This window comes from Hylobates moloch, unplaced genomic scaffold, assembly GCF_009828535.3.
Source record: "Hylobates moloch isolate HMO894 unplaced genomic scaffold, HMol_V3 SCAFFOLD_15, whole genome shotgun sequence".
Lineage (NCBI taxonomy): Eukaryota > Metazoa > Chordata > Mammalia > Primates > Hylobatidae > Hylobates > Hylobates moloch.
This window is the reverse complement of record NW_026652290.1, coordinates 31,028,900-31,041,590: the sequence shown is the minus strand read 5'-3', so window position 1 is coordinate 31,041,590 and position 12,691 is coordinate 31,028,900. Positions and strand designations below refer to the sequence as shown.

The following is a 12,691-nucleotide window of genomic DNA, read 5'->3' as shown; positions in this document are numbered from 1 at the left end:
TTGGACTTACAGTTCCACATGGCTGGCCAGGCCTCAGAATCATGGCAGGAGATGAAAGGCACTTCTTACATGGCAGCGGCAAGAGAATAATGAGGAAAAAGCAAAAGTGGAAACCCCTGATAAACCCATCAGATCTCGTGAGACTTATAAACTGTCATGAGAATAACACAGGAAAGACCGGCCCCCGTGATTCAATTGCCTCACCCCTGGGTCCCTCCCACAACACATGGGAATTCTGGGAGATACAATTCAAGTTGAGATTTGGATGGGGACACAGCCAAACCATATCACATCCTAAGTGACTGTCTGGGGTCACTGGACCCTGGCATGATTCCCCCTGTGCCAGCTACCAGCTATGTGGTCTGGGAATGGCTTGGGATCCACAGGTAGCTCTCCAGGGGGGTCAGGGACCAGAGTTGCTGTTGCAGGGTGTAAGTCCCCATGCCAGGGAGGGAAGGTACAGTCATTCATTTATAAATAGATGTTAGGACTCACCCAAATAGAGTGCTGGGCCTAGATCAGGGCACCAGGGATTTCTCAGTCTTAGTCCCATGGAGCTGTTGTTCCTGAAGGAGGAAATGGAGAAAACTCAAGTAAGCATGCAACTGAGTGAGGTGGTTTTAGATTGTGGTGAATGCCAGAGGGCAAACAGAGAAATTAAGAGGGCTGCCAAGGGAGGAGGAGGGAGGGGTTCTGCTTTCAACAATGTTCAGGGAAGGCTGCTTGCTGGGGCGATCCTGGAGCTGGGACAGGATGATGAGGGGCTTGCATACTCAGATCAGGGGCAGAGCCTTCCAGGCAGCAGGACCAACAAGTGCAAAGGCCCTGAGGTGGAATGAGTTTGTCAAGTTGAGAAACAGAAAGATGAGCGTGGCTGGGACAGTGTAAGCCATGGGGAGAGTGGAGAGACAGGATGCTGGGTCAGGCATGGGAGCTTTTCAATCCTTGCTAACTTATTTTAAATGTCTAAAGACACCATTTTGACTGCTGGACAAAGAATGGACTGTGGAATTGCATTAAAGTCCAGAGGTCCAGTTTTTGGAACCACCAGGAAGGCAACACAATGCCCCTACTCTCAAAGGGATTTGGAGAATGGGAGAAGGTGGGGTTATTGTTTCATCAGGCTGCTTGGATTTAGACCTGTTTTCTTAAGCTGCAAGGCCTCCTACAAAACTTGATCCTCACCTAAGTTTGGAGGACGACTGAGAAGTGATAGTTATGTTTGCCTCCCTGCAGAGAATAAACTCTCAGGAGAGGATGGAGCACTGCAGCTCTTACCTATGAAAGTTGATAAGGAATGGAGTCTCCTATGTGAGTGTGGCAACTGTCTACTCACTGGAAGGAAAAGTGATACATGTCATAATAGGGAAGGAAATGAACAGCATCCATTATGTGATGGCGTCTATCCCATGTGTTAGGTCCTGTAACTGACAACAGCCGCCCTGAAAAGTATTATTGCATATGAGACTGGAGACCAGAGAGGTTAAGTCAATTGCCCAAGATCACATAGCTACTAAGAGGCAGAGCTGGGGTTTGAACTCATGTCGGCCTGACTCCAATGCCCTTGCATCTGTCACTTGTGCTGATAGCCCTAGACAACACCCACATGCTAAAGGCATCAGTGGTCTCCTCTAACAAAAGCTGTTATGGCTTCTCAGAGAGACTGAAGTCCATGGCTGGGAGATGCAGGGGTACCCTGGGAAAACCGTGTGTCATGAGGGTTCTTTCCAGGCCCTTCCAGCCACCCACCCACAGGCATAAGGCCTACCCCAGCTCTGCAAGGTTTCAAAAAAACATGCTTGACACTTGAACAAAAATTGGCTCCAAAACATAGGAAGAAAACTGCAAAACCATAATTAGTAATTTAGATCAATAAAGAATAAGGACTATAAAGAAGAGAGTAGGGGAAGTAGGGAAAAAAAGGAACACAATGTATTTATTACCATCGAACAATACACTTAAAATGGTAAAGATGATAAATCATATATGTATATTTTGCCTCAATAAAAAGTGAATTAAATAAAAAATAAGGAAAACAAATGATCTTATTTTACCTTCATTTATGCTTTCTCTGCTCTGCATCTCTGCCTGATGCTGACTCCAGTTTCTGACTGATAAGGTTTTCCTTCTGCCTGAAGAGCTTCTGCAAAGCTCTCCTTAGGACAGATCTACTCGCTAGGAATTCCCTTAGTTTTTGTTTGAGAAAAATATTTATTTCTGTCTCACTTTTTAAAAATTAAGCTTTGTTTTGTTTTGTTTTGTTTTACTATAATTATCTTTTTTGTGTTTGTTTTGTTTTGAGACACGGTTTCACTCTCCCACCCAGGCTGAAGTTCAGTGGCTCAAACATGGCTCACTGCAGCCTCAACCATCCGTGCATAAGTAATCCTCCCACCTCAGCCTCTCAAGTTGCTGGAACCAGAGGCACACGCCAATACATCATGCTATTTTTTTTTTTTTACTTTTGTAGAGGTAATGTCTTGTTATGTTGCCCAGGCTTGTCTCAAACTCCTGGGCTCAAGCAATCCTCCTGCCTTGGCCTCCCAAAGTGCTGGGATTGCAGGTGTGAACCAACATGCCCAGGCCAAAATTAAGCTTTTTTATCTGAAGATCATTGTAAATTATTCTGCAGTTTTAGGAAATAAATCAGAAAATATATTGTGTGCCCTTTATCCAGTTTCCCCTAAAGATAACATCTTATATGATAGTATAACAGCACTGCCAGGATATTGGCATTGATACACTTTTACTTGTCCTCATTGTGTGTATGTGTACACATGCATGTGTGTTTAGTCCCATGCAATCTTATCCCACATGTAGGGTCTGCGTATCCATCACCACAGGGTTCCTCTTGCTGCCTTTTTATAGCCATACCTCCTTCCATCCTCTTCTCCTTAATCCCTGGCAACCAATAATCTGTTCTTCATTTTTATAATGTTGTCATTTCAGGAATAATAGACTCATGGTGTGCATGTCTTTTTTGCTCAGCACAATTCTCTGGAGATTTATCCACACTGTTGGGCACATCATTATCCAATGCCTCTTTTTCTTGCTGAGTAGGACTTTATGGAGTGGGTGCTCCACAGTTTATTTAATCAATCACCGACCACACAAAGTGAGGCTGGAGAGAATGGCAGATGAGAGAGGGGAGAGGTCGGGACAGGGAGAGAAAACCCTCTCAAAGACGTCTCATGATATCTGCAGTAAAACCTAAACTCTCAAACAAAAACTTTCTTGGTGGACTCTTTTCTTCTTCTGGGAAAAGAGGCAACATAAATGGACTCAGATCACCTGCCACATACACATGTGCTTACTGATATGTCCCCTCGTGTGCTCATGCGTACACATTTTTGCACATGCATACACACACACACACACACACACACAGACATGCCTGTGAAGAGGCCAACCCCAGTGTGCAGCAGCTGTGAGGGGGCTCTGCCTCTCCTCTCCCAGAGTGGAACATATGTTCTTGTGAACATAGGGAGTGGCATTTTCTTATGTCGATGTAATGTGAACAGCTCCTGGTCACCAGCCCCCTTGACCACTGATGCATCTTCATGGGTCAGCGAATGAGGGAGACACAGCCATTTATTCCCGGCATCTTGAATTAAACTTGAAATTACTGCCCACTAGAAATAAGGCCTGGGGCATAGAGCCTTATTATTAAAATCTTTTGTGGAAAGTCACAGGGCTCCAAAACATTGTGTCTATGGGAAAATGCACCTTGAGTTCCATCTTACAAATGGATTTGTATCAGTTTAGGTTTCATGTAAGCTGTTCACAGTATCCTAGTGATACATGTTTATGGTAAAAAATCTTTGAGGGTAAAGAACAAACACTGCCCATAATTTTTTACTATATACACTTGTTTTCTTATAAAAATGTTACTCTATTGCATATAGTGTTTTGAATCATGCCAATTTTTATTTGGCAATTGTATAAAGGCAGAACTTTAAATATCACTCCCAACATTCTGTGCCTAAGCCTCAGAACCTATGCTTACAAAGAGCAATCATACTCATGACTACGTATTTAATGCACCATTAGAAAACTAATACAGTCATAACCCACAAGAGTGTTCCATGCCAATGACCTTTTTGCCATCTGGTTTAGTGACTGCAGAGTATCCCATTACATGGTTGTCTCACACTTTGGCAAGCATCCCTTAAGGATGGACACTAAATCATCATGGGGTTTAATGCTCTCATCCACAGAAGGGACTCCCAAGCCAGTCCTCACATATCTTGCTCTCATTACTAGGGCAGAGTGTTCTAAGAATTTTCCTCTTATGCCTCACCTCCAGAGCAGACCAGACTCACTCTTTCCATGCCTGCTGGCTCTTGCTGCCACCATGCCCTGATTTCAAATAACCACTCCATCCATGAGCTAACTGACCTTAGAAAGATATACTTTTAAAAAGCATATCCACCCAAATTTCAATTAAGGCCAAAAGGAGTAGTAGAGACCAAACATATCCTCTTTCATGAAACAAACAAAAAACGGCAAAAATATGTGAACTTACAAAAAGATACTAGAACTCATAAGTGAATTTAGAAAGGGTACAAGCTATAATATCAATATTTAAAAAGTCAATTGCATTTATATGATTAACAATGAACAATCAGAAAGTGAAATAGAGAGTGCCTTTTATAATAGTATCAGAAATATAAAATACTTAGGATAAACCTGACAAAGGATGGGGAAGACCTGTATACTGAAAACTACAAAGTATTCCTGAGAGGAATTAAATAAAACTTAAATAACATACCACATTCATATATTCAGTCTGAATTACAATGTCTAAAGTTAAAAATACTGACCACACCAAGTATTGGTGTGGATGTGGAGGAACTGGAACTCTTATATGTTGCTGGTAAGAATGCAACATGGTACCTCCACTTTGGAGAACAGATAGGCAGTTTCTTAAAAGTTAAACATACATTTACTATATTACTCAGCCATTCCACTCCTAGATATTTACTCAAGAGAAATGAAAGCATTTGTCCACACAAACATTCTTACATGATTGTTAATAGCAGCTTTATTTTCAATCACTTAAAACTGAAAATGATCCAAAAGGTATAGCAACAGATAAATGGACTGTGGCATATCCATATAATGGAGTACTATCAAGTAATAAGAAGAAACAGACAGCTGGGCAGTGGCTCACACCTGTAATATCAGCACTTTCGGAGGTTGAGGCAGATCACTTGAGCTCAGGAGTTTGAGACCAGTCTGGGCAACATGGTGAAACCCCATCTCTACTAAAAATACAAAAAAATTAGCAAGGTGTGGTGGCGCACACTTGTAATCCCAGCTACTGGGAAGGCTGAGGCAGGAAAATTGCTTGAACCCAGGAGGTGGAGGTTTCAGTGAGCCGAGATCACGCCACTGCACTCCAGCCTGGGTGACAGAGAGAGACTATGTCTCAAAAAAAAAAAAGAAAGAAAAGAAAAAAAATTAGCAGGGTGTGGAGGTGCACACCTGTAGTCCCAGCTACTTAGGATGCCAAGGTGGGAGGATCGCTTGAGCACAGGAGGTTAAGGCTGCAGTGAGTTGTGATTACATCACTGCACTCCAGCTTGGGTGACAGAGTGAGACTCTATCTAAAAAAGAAAGAAAAGAAAGACTAATGATACAAGCAAGGACATGGATGAATCTGAGAACAATTTTGCTGAGCAAAAGAAAGCAGAGAAAAAAACATATAAGCAGCATGATTTCATTTACATAAAATTTTTAAAAATGCAAACTAACCTATAGTGACAAAAAGCAGAACAATGGGAATTTATAATGTTAAACACATATATTTATTAGAAAAAAAAGATCTACAGTCAATCATTCAGGTTTCCATCTTAGGAAACTAAAGAAAGAAGTCTAATTTAATTTAAGCCTAAAGCAAGGAAAATAAGATAAGTAATAAAAATTAGAACAGAAAGTAATAAAATTGTAAACAGGAAAGCAATAGAGAAAAATCATAAAACAAAAGCTGGTTCTTGGAAAAGAGCAATAAAATTGATAAACATTTAGTCAGGCCAATGAAGAGAGAAAAGACACAAATTATTAACATTAGAAACAAAAGAGAGGTCATCACAACTGATCCCGTAGACATTAAAAGGTTAATTAAGTAATACAACAAACAACTTCATGCTCATAAATATAACTAAGGTGAAGTGCAACAATTCCTTGAAAGACACAAACTATTAAAGCCCCCCAAAGGAGAGTAGTCTTATATTCAAAGAGATTGAATAATTTAGAACCTTCCAGAAAAGAAAGCACTAGGCCCAGATAGTTTCACTGGTACATTCAACAGAGTACTTAAAGAGGAAATAATAACAATTCTCCACAATATCTTCCAAAAAATAGAGGCAGAGGCATTGCTTCCAAACTCATTCTATGAGGCCAGTTATCTTAGTCTATTTAGGCTGCTGTAACAAAACACCATACAAACTGGGTGGCTCATAAACAATAGAAATTTATTTTTCACAATTCTGAAGGCTGGGAAGTCCATGAGCAAGGCACTGGCAGATTTGGTGTCCAGTGAGGGCCTGCTGTCTGCTTCGTAAATGGTTCCTTCTAGCTGTGTCCTTATATGGTGGAGGGGATGAGGAGCCTCTCTTAGGCCTCTACTGTAAGGGCATTTAGGTGTCTTCTATAAGGGATCACCCATTCATGAGGGCTCTGCCCTCATGATCTAATTACTTCCCAATGGCCCCACTTCTTAATACAATCACCTTGGAAGTTAGAATTCCAACATATGAATTTGGGGGAACACAAATATTCAGACCATAGCACAGTATATTGCCCTAACACTAAAACCTGCTAACGACATTTTAAGAAAGGAAAAACTACAGACCAGTATCTCTCATAATCATAGATACAATCTTTAAAAAAACTATTGAATCATATTCAGTAATATTATATACCATAACCAAGTGGGATTTATTCCATGTATACAAAACTGGTTTGATATTCAAAAATCAATGTAATTTACCGTATCAGTAGGCTAAAGAAGATAAATCACATGACTATATCAACTGCTAGAGAAAGTATTTGAAAAAAATCAATACCTATCTACAATAAAGTCTCTCAGCAAACTAGAAACAGAGGGGATTTCTTCAACCTGGTAAAGAACATGTACAAAAAGCCTGCACTAAACATCATACTTATTGGTGAGAGGCTGGGCGCTTTCCCCCTAAAATCAAGAATAAGGCAAATATGTCCTCTCTCACCACTCCTATTGAATATTATACTGGAAGTCCCAGGTACAGCAATAAGAAAAAGAATTAAAAGAAAGATACAGAGACTGGACAAAAAGAAATAAAAATGGTCTTTATTAGTAGATACATTGTCTATGTAGGAAATGCCAAATAATCTACACACACACAAAAAGGTGAAAACCTCACTGGAAAGGTGAGTATAACAAGGACACAGCATACAAAGAAAATATACCAAAGTCAATTGCTTTCCTATATACAATGAACAATTAGAATTTGAAATGAAATTTACATTACCATTTACAATAGCATCCCCCCAAATCAGTATTTAGTTATAAATTTGACACAATCTGCATGGAAACTGTATGCAAAAAGCTAGAAAATACTGGCAAAATAAAATAATCTATATAAACGGCAAGATAGTCCCTGCTTATCTATTGGAAGACTTGGTATTGTTAAGATGTGAAGTATTTCTAACTTGATCAGAGCAATCCGATTCAAAATCCCAGCAGGTTTTTTTTTAGATATTGATAAACTGATTCTAAAATTAATATAAACAGAAGGCCTAGAATAGCTAACACAATACTGAAGAAGAAGATCAAAGTTGGAGTACTCAGAGTCCTTCATTTCAAGAATTACTATAAAGCTATAATAATCAAGACGGTGTGGTATTGGCAAAAAAAAAGGACACATAAATCAACAAATGGAGAGGCCAGAAATAGATCCACCCACACAATATAATAACCTGACTTTTGACAGAGGCGCAAAGGCAACTCAATGGAGCAAGTGAAGTCTTTTCACCAAGTGGTGCTGGGACAATTGGATGCTCATAGGCTAAGTGAATCTGGACACAGAACTTGCAACTTACACAAAAATCAACTCAAAATGGATCATAAACCTAAATTTAAAATGCAAATTTATAAAACTTTTAGAAGAAAACATAAGAAAAAAATTTATGTGACCTTGGGTTTGGTGAGGAATTTTTAGATACACGACCAAAAGCATGAACCATGAAAGAAAAAAAAATAGAGACGTTGGACTTTAGTAAAATTAAAAACTTCTGCTCTACCAAAGATTCTGTTAAGATAATGAAAACGCAAGCTGCAGACTGAGAAGAAATATTTGCAAAACATGAACCTGATAAGAAACTTGTATACAAAACATTTTAAGAAATCTTAAAAGTCAGCAAAAAGAGAGTAAGTAATCCAATTGAAAAAAATGAATAAATCTGAACAGACATCTCCAAATCACCACCAAAGTTGTTATTTGTGTGTGTATACATATGACATATACATATGTACATATATGTGTGTATATATCTTACAAATGGTAAATAAGCATGTGAAACATCATCTGTCATTAAAGAAATGCAAATGAATACAACAATGAGTTTTCACCACACACCTATTAGAATGGCTGGTATACAAAAAACCAACAATACCAATTGCTATGAGAATTAGAAGAATAAGAACCCACATGCATTTCTGGTGGGAAGGCAAAATAGTACAGCTACTTTAAAAGATGTTTGGAAGTTTCTTAAAAAGTTAAACATTATTTTACTGTATGAACCAGCAAGCATACTCCTAGATGTTTACCCAACTGATTGAAAACTACGTCCACAAAATACCTGCATGCAAATGTGTGTAGCCACGTTATTCATAATTGCCAAAATCTGGAAAACCAGGATGTTTTTCAGTAGGTGAATAGATTAATAAACTGTAGTACATGCATATAAAGGAATACTATTCAGAGACATAGATAAATGAACTATCAGGCTATGTAAAAACATAGATAAAACTTAAATGCATATTGTTTACTGAAAAAAGCTTATCCATTTATATTATGTTCTAGAAAAGGCAGAACTGTCGAGATGGTAAATGGATCAGTGGTTTCCAGGGGCCTGGAGAGATGGAAGAGTAGAGTTGGGAAAGCACAAGATTTTTTTCTAGAGTGGTAAAATTATTGTGTATGACACTATGGTTGTGAATACACGACACTGCATTTTTCAAAACCCATGGAATTTTACATCAGAAAGAGTGAACCTTAACATATGCAAATGTTAAAGTAATTTAAAAAATAATTAAAGATGTTGGGGAATTCCAAGATGGGATGCTGAATATGACAGAAGACTAACTGTATTACAAATGTATAAAATAATTCCACTGAAGGGGTGCGAGGAAAACGTGCTGACCAAGTGGCATTGGAAGTGAGTGGAGACTGTAAGACTAAAAACATAAGGAACTGTTCACAACCCTGTATTCTAGTAGATAAAGCTCTTTCCCAAAAGGATATAAATTCTGAAGCCACTAGTCACACACTCTGAAATGTGAAGTCACTGGATGGAGGATGGTGGGAGCCAGGTTTCTCCTTGTTGGAGGGGAGGCTACCTACAGGCAAGCAGGAAAGGTTGCAGTGATTCATATGGCAGTGGTTAGTGATGGGGACATCAACATGGTATCGAGCTCAGCTCAAAATAGATGCAGATGGGTATGTACAATACACTTACAGATATGGGTTGGTATATATTTCCTTGTTCTGTCTCCTGACAGGGCCTGAATAAGTGTCACCCCAGCAGCAATGAGCACACCTAGTGTTTACATCTTAGTTTTAAATGCTGTTCTTTTTTTTCTTTGTGTGTAACACTTAATAAGCTCAGTCTACATCCAGAATAATTTACATGAAAGGACAATATTTATTTAAACAGAGCTCAGTGGGGTAACCATGGTATCATCAGAGTGCATCCAGAGGAAAAGAGGGAGGAGGGGCTGAAGGAAACACAATCACCGACACTCCCACACTTTTACTGTTTTATCTACGCTGCCAGTGACCGCATAGGGTGCCGTCTTGTGGAAATCCAAGGAGGTAACAAAGTGTTCATGCGCATTGAGGGTCTTCATGCATTGCTTGTTCTTGTAATCCCATACGTGTAGGGTCTTGCCATCAGCACAACTCAAAATAGACTTCCACCCAGAATTGAACAGAGCTCCATGTACCCAGTTAAATCATGACCCACAAGGGTCATAAGGCACATGCCAGTACTGACATCCCACATCTTAATAGTCTTGTCTCTGGATCCAGAAAGCAAGAATGGCCCAGGTTTACCACTTTTTTTTTAGTCTCAGAGCCTGTTGCTTCAGAAATGGAAGAATATGAGCTTTCTGGAGCCCAGGAAATGCATTCTATCACATGCTTATGTTCTCGGAGCTCAGCCTTGCATTCCTTTGTTGCTACGACCCATACACGCACAGTCTGGTCATTGGAACAACGGGCTATCAGAGTGCCATCTTGATTTGGTTGTACCATACTTACCCATTCCTTGTGTCCTGTAAACGTCTTCACACAGTAGCCAGTTTGCACTTCCCACATTTTTATAGTTTTATCCCTTGAGGCAGACACTATATGATCTCCACTGGGCACTATGGCTACTGAGGAAATATTGTGGTCATGGGGAACCATGACCGTGCATGGTTCTGATGCATTCAAAGTCCTGAAAATCCCGTAGTTTAATGGTCATAGCTGCAGAACAGGAAGCCAGAAGCTTGACGCTGTGGTCAAATGAAATGTCCTGTACAGAGCCTGTGTGTCCTTCCTTTAAGAGTCCGTTCAAAATCTCCAGTCTTATAATCCCACACTTTAATTGTAGCATCCTCTGAAGCAGAGACCATAACACCGAACACAAGATGGAAAATGACTCGAGTGACTGGACTCCTGTGACCACTCAGTGTATATTTTTCTGGCGGAAAATACCCATTCTTTTGGGTCTTGTTTCTGACCAAGAGGTCCACCTGACGTAAATTCTTCTTTTGCTTCATTTAGCTTTGATTCTAATTCCATAACCTTCTTTTGTAATCTAATAACAGATGCCCATTTTTTTTCCCAAAACACCAGCCTACTTTAATTCCTCATTCATATCTAATTCAGCTTCCTTTTTAAAAACTGAATATGCCTCTTCATAACCATTTGAACAAAGATAATCTGCTATAGCTCGATTTAGTTAATCTCGCTGTCTCTGGGACAGCACCATCTTGGCTGTAATGTCAAGCTTATCTGATATAGTGGTATGTCCCTCCTTTGGGAAATCAAAAAGCTTTTTGATCCCTGGACGTATAATTTAAATACAGCACCAAGTGTCTTCCACACAGGGGAAAATGATTCTTTTACAAATGAATCCGACTAGTAACCAGAAGATATTCAACAAGTAAGATTCATTCCACTCTCCCGGCCGCTGGATTCCGCCACCGCCCCACCGCTCCAGCTCCGTCTGTCACAGGAGCTGCCCCAGCGCCCTGACGTCACTGCGCCCCCGCCGTTCTTAATACCATTTAATAAAAGGAAGTAAGCCTTCCTGGAGAAATGGCTGATTCTAGGACAGGTGGGGAATGTACAAAATGAGCCTGGAGGAGTATTTTATAAACAGGGCCAGAAAGTAAGAATGTGCTAAGAAGAACAAAGAATAACATACAGGTCAAGGGGGACACAGTGACCACTTGAAAAAGCTTTCAATGGCCAAAGCTGGAGCAATTTGAGCAATAAAGTAGTATTGGATTATAAATAACCCAAGTATAAAATAAATATGCATGACTCTACACTGATTTACATTTATATATTTATTTAATCACATACATATGAATAAGTAAATGGCAGAGAATAGGCACATCTCCAGAGTGGTGGAATTTCAGGTAATTTATGTAATACTGCACTCCCAAGGAGGTGGGGCATAATTCCCCCCGCCCTAAGTATGGGCTGCACACGGTGACTTCCTTTCAAAAGCCTACAGTGTGGAAAAAGGGCAGGGGAGAAACTTCACAGTGGAGACGTCCAGCAAACACTGCCTTAGCCAGACGATCATGGTCAACATCAAAAGTGACGTCATGTTGATAGGATGTGCTCCTGATAGAATGTGATGAAAGTGGCACTTTATTTTTGTGGTCTTCTCCCAATAATCATAGAAGAAAACACCAGGCAAATCCCAATGTTGGGACGTTCTACAAAATACCTGTTCCTCAAAACTGTCAAGGTCATCAAAAACAAGGAAAGTCTAAGAAATTGTCACAGCCAAGAGAAGCCTAAGGAGATGCAACAACTCAGTGTAACATGGTGTTCTATGGTGGAAGAAGGACAGCTGTGTCAACTAAGGACATCTGAATGAAGGGTGACTTTAGTTAATATGTATCAATATTGGCCATTAATTGTGACAAAGGTACCTCATTAATGTAAGATAGTAACAATGAGAGAAACTGGGTGTGATATCTAGGGAAACTCTCTGGACTATTCTCAACTTTTCTGGAAATTTAAAACTATTCTAAAATAAAAAGTTTACTTTTTTAAAAAGGCAATCCCTTTTCTCTCTCCTCCCCCTTTCTCCTTTCCCTCTCTTTCCTCATTTCTCCCCTTTTCCTTCCTCCTCTTCCTCCTGTCCCCTCCTCTTTTCCTTTAACAATAACAATAATGTATTAGTCCATTCTCACACTGTG

At 39.7% G+C, this 12,691-nt stretch overlaps 1 long non-coding RNA gene and 1 pseudogene across 1 annotated transcript in view; one reads left to right on the top strand and one right to left on the bottom strand.

Moving 5' to 3' along the window:
* Nucleotides 1–12,691, top strand: part of LOC116483215 (uncharacterized) — a 265,660-nt gene that overhangs the window by 100,054 nt on the left and 152,915 nt on the right. The gene's annotated exons all lie outside the window — the stretch shown is intronic.
* On the bottom strand, nt 9,943–11,327 carry LOC116483212 (platelet-activating factor acetylhydrolase IB subunit beta-like; annotated as a pseudogene).